This window comes from Heterodontus francisci, chromosome 41 (genome assembly GCF_036365525.1).
Source record: "Heterodontus francisci isolate sHetFra1 chromosome 41, sHetFra1.hap1, whole genome shotgun sequence".
Taxonomy (NCBI): domain Eukaryota; kingdom Metazoa; phylum Chordata; class Chondrichthyes; order Heterodontiformes; family Heterodontidae; genus Heterodontus; species Heterodontus francisci.
In genome coordinates this window covers 38,134,963-38,140,962 of record NC_090411.1, presented here as the reverse complement: position 1 = coordinate 38,140,962, position 6,000 = coordinate 38,134,963, and the positions used below count along the sequence as shown (strand labels likewise).

Below are 6,000 nucleotides of genomic sequence, written 5' to 3'. Positions count from 1 at the left end.
TGGATAGTCAGAGACTTTTTCCCAGGGTGGAAAGGGCTATCACCAGGGGGCATAATTTTAAGGTGATTGGAGGAAGGTTTTGGGGAGATGTCAGAGGTAGGTTCTTTACACAGAGTGGTGGGTGCGTGGAATGCGCTGCCAGCGGTGGTAGTAGAAGCAGATACATTAGGGGCATTTAAGCGACTCTTGGATAGGTACATGGATGATAGTAGAATGAAGGGTAGGTAGTTAGTTTGATCTTAGAGTAGGTTAAAGGTTTGTCACAACATCGTGGGCCGAAGGGCCTGTACTGTGCTGTACTGTTCTATGTTCTATGTTCTAAATCGCAAGGGTCCCAGCACTGATCCCTGTGGTACACCACTGGTCACAGGCTTCCTATCGCAAAAACAATCCTCGACCATCACCCTCTGCCTTCTGCCACTAAGCCAATTTTGGATCCAAATTGCCAAATTGACCTGGATCCCATGGGCTCTTACATTCTTAACCAATCTCCCATGCAAGACCTTATCAAAAGCCTTACTGAAGTCCATGTAGACTACATCAACTGCTTTACCCTCATCTACACATCTCGTCACCTCCTCAAAAGGTCAATAAAGTTTGTTAGACACGATCTCCCCCTGACAAAGCCATGCTGACTATCCCTGATTAATCCCTGTCTCTCCAGTTAGAGATTAATCCTGTCCCTCAGAATTTTTTCTAATAGTTTCACTACTACTGATGTTAGACTCACTAGCCTGTAATTATCTGGTTTATCCCTACTACCTTTCTTGAATAATGGTACCACATTCACTGTCCTCCAGTCCTCTGGCAGCTCTCCTGTGGCCAGAGAGGATTTGAAAAATTGTGTCAGAGCCCCTGCTATCTCCTCCTTTGCCTCACATAACAGCCTGGGATACATCTCATCTGGGTCTGGGGATTTATCCACTTTTAAGCCCTCTAAAACCACTAATACCTCCTCCCTTTCAATGCTAATTTGTTCGAGTATAACACAATCCCCCTCCCTGATCTCTACACCTACATGGTCCTTCTCCATAGTGAATACATTGATGCATTTTATTGAATTGATAATCTGTTCTATATTGAATAATTCCATTGACCATTGCAGATTTTGCACGGTTTCTACTGTCAGGTTAATCTATTCAACCTTCACCAGTTCTACTTGGTTACCATCAGTGACAACAGCAACTGCTTGCAATTATACAGCATCTTTAATGTTGGAAAATTTCCAAAAGCGCTCAAAGAGGTGGAATGAAATGATGGACACTGAGCCAAAGACGATTATGTTAGAACTGATGACCAAAACCTTTGCCAAAGATGTTTTAAAGGAGAAAGGGGAGGTGAAGAGGTTGAGGGATTGAATTCCAGATCAGGGCCTAGGCAGCTGAAGAGAAAGCTGCCAATGGTTGGGCAGATGGTGGCACAATGCACTGGAAGGGTGGAGCTGGAGGAATGGGAGTAAAAGCAAAACACTGTAGATGCTGGAAATCTGAAATTAGAACAGAAGGTGCTGGAAATACTCTTTTGGTCTGGCAGCATCTATGGAGAGAGAAACAACTCCATAGATGCTACCAGACCTAAAAAGTATTTCCAGCACTTTCTGTTTTTATCCCAATAACTTCATGGTCACTTTTACCAAGTCTAGATTTTTATTTGCAGATTTTTAAAACCTGAATTCACATTCTTAAAGTTTACAAGCAATCAAATGGCGAAATGTCTCTCTTGCTTGGGTCCTTATTTTTATCTGTCGATGTGCCTGCATTTCCTGTTATCTTGTCTAGCAGCAGAATAACTATATTTGGTAGCAATTGATTCAATTAATCAAAAATAAATATGAAAGCATTTTTTAATATCCACGTTCCGTAAACATTTCTCAGGCAATACTGAAGACAGACCGTAAGGATCCTTCAAACGTTCCCCGGCAAAATCCCACCTACAGTGAAAGCTGATTGGTCAGATGCTGCAGAGTGCCGTGGTTCTATTGGTCTTCCAGGTTGTCAATCATTGGCCGGGCAGGTACTTCCTGTGCAGATTGTTACATTGTGGCTGGGCAGGGAAACTGGTTACAATGTAACTCAGCAGTGACTTTATTTGAGTTTGAAACAGACAGGCAGGTTCGTGTAAATAGATTTATTTTTAGCATCTATATATATCTTTGGGATTAAGAAATAGGGAAGGGACCAGGACTTTTTCCTTGTGTTTGAATGGTAAGTTTTACACACCCTGATCCTAGGATATCATTTCTGTTTTGCTGCAATTTCTCTGTTTTAGGTTTTTATTTTATATTTATAGCTTGCTTATCTCCGCAATTATCCTGTCGTCAAGTTGCAGCATCGTGTGAGTAGAGAACGATTTTAGGTGTGGTGCTATCTGTCACTCATAGCTATAGCTAGTGAAAGAAAATAACTTCTTGTTCCATTGTTGGCTCTGTCCAATTGTCTCGTATTTATAAGCTTTGTATAATTCGGGGAAACAAACTTGAATTTACAGTAATTTACTTGTAATTCTTCATATCTTGCACTCGCTGTTCATGATGTAATCTCTCCATTGGGGAGATCAAATGCAGATTGGGTGATTGCTTTGCTCAAACCAGCTTGTATTTGTATAGTAAATTTTAATGTTATCAAGTATCCTAAGATGCTTCAGAGAAACATGATAAAACAGAATTGACATTGAGTCACATAAGGAGATATTGTGACAGATGATGAAAAGCTTGGTCAAAAAGAGTTTAGATTTAGGGAACATCTGAAAGGAGGAGAGAGGTGTTGGGAGGGAATTCCAGAGCTTAGGGCCCAGGCAGCTAAAGGCATGGTCACTGTTAAAAATCGGGGATGTGGAAGAAGCCAGCATTGGAGGAGTGCAGAGATCTTGTAGGTCTGGAGGAGATTAGATAGGGAGGACTGAGGCCATAGAGGGATTTGAAAACTAGGATGAGAATGTTAAAATTGAGGTGTTGCTGGACCAGGAGCTAATGTAGGTTAGCGAGTATAGGAGCGATGGGTGAAAGGGACTTGATGTGAGTTAGAATGTGGGCGGCTGAGTTTTGGATGTGTTCAGGTTTATGGAGGATAGAAGATGGGAGGTTGGCCTGTAGAGTATTGCAATAGCCAAGTCCCGTGCAGCTTAGCAGGAACATTGATCATTGACCTGAAATGGTAACTTTTATTTTCTCCACAGTTGTTGCCTGACCTGCTGAATGTTTGTTTTTATTAAATTTGCAGCGCACTGTCTGACACTTCAACATCTGAGTAGTTTTGAATCCTGGTTGCATGCACTTTAAGCAGTTTTTAAAATTTTTTTGTGAGATGTGAGTGTCACCAGCTAGGCTGGCATTTGTTGTCCGTACCTAATTGCCCTTGAACTGAGTGGCTTGTTAGGTCATTTTAGAGGGCAGTTAAAAGTTAACCACGTTGCTGTGGGTCTGGAGTCTCGTGTCGGCCAGACCAGGTAAAGACGGCAGATCTCCTTCCCTAAAGGACATTAGTGAACCAGATGGGTTTTTACAAGTCAACAATGGTTTTGTGGTCAGCATTAGACTAACTTTTAATTCCAGAATTTTATTAATTGAATTCAAATTTCACTATCTACCACGGTAGGATTCGAACCCATGTCCCCAGTGCATTGGCCTAGGCCTCTGGATTACTCTCCCAGTGACAATACCCTCTGCCACCGCCTCCGCACGAGGTGTGGTGCAGGAGCTATGTTGGTTGACTGGAAAGGTTTTGTGCCATATTTTTGTGCGGTTTGATGCTTGTGAAATATATAGATTTAGTGACAGACTTACAACTGACTTGCACCATGCTAATATATTGATAACTTGGATGTGAATGTAAGGGGCATGATTAGTAAGTTTGCAGATGATGCCAAAATTGGTGGTATAGTGGACAGTGAAGAAGGTTGTCTAAGGTTACAACAGGATATAGATAAACTGGGAAAGTGGGCAAGGGAGTGGCAAATGGAATTTAATGCAGACAAGTGTGAAGTGATGCATTTTGGGAAGTTAAACCAGGGCAGGACATATACAGTGAATGGCAGGGCCCTGGGGAGTGTTGTTGAGCAGAGACCTTGGGTGCAAGTACATAGTTCCCTGAAAGTCGCAACACAGGTAGACAGGGTGGTGAAGAAGGCGTATGGCATGCTTGCCTTCATCGGCTGAGGCATTGAGTACAAGAGTTGGGACGTCATGTTGCATAACATGATATGTACATAACAGTTGTTGGTTAGGCCGCATTTGGAATACTGTGTGCAGTTCTGGTCGCCGCACTACAGAAAAGATGTGATTTAAACTAGAGAGGGTGCAGAAAAGAGTCACAAGGATGTTGCCTGGTTTGGAGGGCTTGGGTTATAAAGAGAGATTGGATAGGCTGGGTCTGTTTTCCCTGGAGCGAAGGAGGCTGAGAGGGGACATGATGGAGGTATATAAAATTGAGAGGCATAGACAGGGTAGATAGCCAGAGTCTGTTTCCCATGGTAGGGGTGACTAAAAGTAGAGGGCATAGATTTAAGGTGAGAGGGAGGAGGTTTAAAGGGGATCAAAGGGGTAAATTTTTCACACAATGAATAGTGGGTATCTGGAATGAGCTGCCAGAGGAGGTGGTGGAGGCAGGAACAGGAGCAACATTTACGAGGCATCTGGACAGGTACTTGAATGAGCAAGGCATAGAGGGATATGGAATTAATGCAGGCAGGTGGGATTAGTATAGATAGGCTTTATGGACGCGGTGGGCCGAAGCGCCTGTTTCTATGCTGTACAACTCTATGACTCTAATATAACTAGGAGCTACTGTTCCTTTTTAATAAGATGGTGTCATCATAGAATAGGAATCTGCAACATTTTGGACAAAAGGTGTTCAACTCTTGGGCTGTGCTGAGTTAGCCAGACTAGAGGTTGGGAAGCTACAATTAGCTTCCAGCTTGTAGAGGAGATAAGCCAGACTTTCTGCTCCAGTCACTATCTCACAGACTCTTGGACAAAGTGCTTGTCTGGGGACATTGGATGGAGATAAGATTGGGTCCTTCGGCTGCCGGAGCGATACTGTAACATTGGATCTGGAGGAGGCCATTCAATTAGATCATGGCTGATCTGCACCTTCACTCCATCTACCTGCCTTGCTTCCATTATCCCTTAATACCCTTACCCAACAAAAAATCTAGCAATCTCAGTTTTGCAATGTTCACTTGATCCCCAGCCTGAACAGCTTTCTGAGGAAGAGTGTTTGTGTGAAGATGTGCTTCCTGACATCAGCCTTGAATTGCCTAGGTCTAATACACAAGCAAGATACTACAATGCTGGAAATACTCAGTAGGTTTGGCAGCAAAGTGGAGAGAGAAAAAGTTAACATTTCAGGTTCGCTGGCCTTGATGTACCTGTCCCTAGGTGATGGCCTGAACAGATGAACAGCCTGCTCTGAGTCTGTATGACTCCGTACTGCTTCTGGTGCATTTTTAAAAAAAATTCATTCATGGAATGTGGACATTGCTGGCACTATTTATTGTCCATCCCTAATCCTTGAACTGGCTAGGCCATTTCAGAGGGTAACATGTCACATGTAGGCCAGACCAGCTAAGGACAGCAGATTTCAGGACATGAGTGAACCAGATGGGTCATTAGACTAATTCCAGATTTATTAATTGAATTCCAATTTCACTATCTGCCGTGGTGGGATACAAATCCATCTCCCAGAGCACTAGCCTGGGCCTCTACATTACTAGTCCAGTAACATCATCACTGCACCACCGCCTCCCTGCAGCTGTACCTGGTGAAATTTTTATCCTTATCAAGAGCCTTGGTCTTTAAGTGGGTTCTTAACCTGTATTACAGAAAAATGCTCTGTATTTATATAAGGGGTTCACTAGATAACATGGTTTTGTTCAAATTTAGGTAGAAAATATGGTTTACAAAATAAAACTTGAGATTGGAGTACTGCAATATTTTTATTATTGTAAAACCTTGGTGTTGAGCCAGGGCCCTTAGTGCAGAAAAAGAATAAAGGGTGATTCAGG

General features: G+C 42.8%; 1 protein-coding gene across 2 annotated transcripts in view; it reads left to right on the top strand.

Annotated features, from left to right (window-relative positions):
• Positions 1 to 2,011: 2,011 nt before the first annotated feature.
• The window catches only part of LOC137353510 (GTPase KRas-like), a 48,832-nt gene continuing 44,843 nt past the window's right edge, over positions 2,012 to 6,000 (top strand). The window contains exon 1 of one of the 2 annotated variants that reach the window (XM_068019895.1): positions 2,012 to 2,111. The gene's annotated coding sequence lies outside the window, so the exon portion shown is untranslated. Of the gene's footprint in view, positions 2,205 to 6,000 lie in introns of both variants that reach the window. The other variant, XM_068019894.1, reaches the window with a different exon arrangement.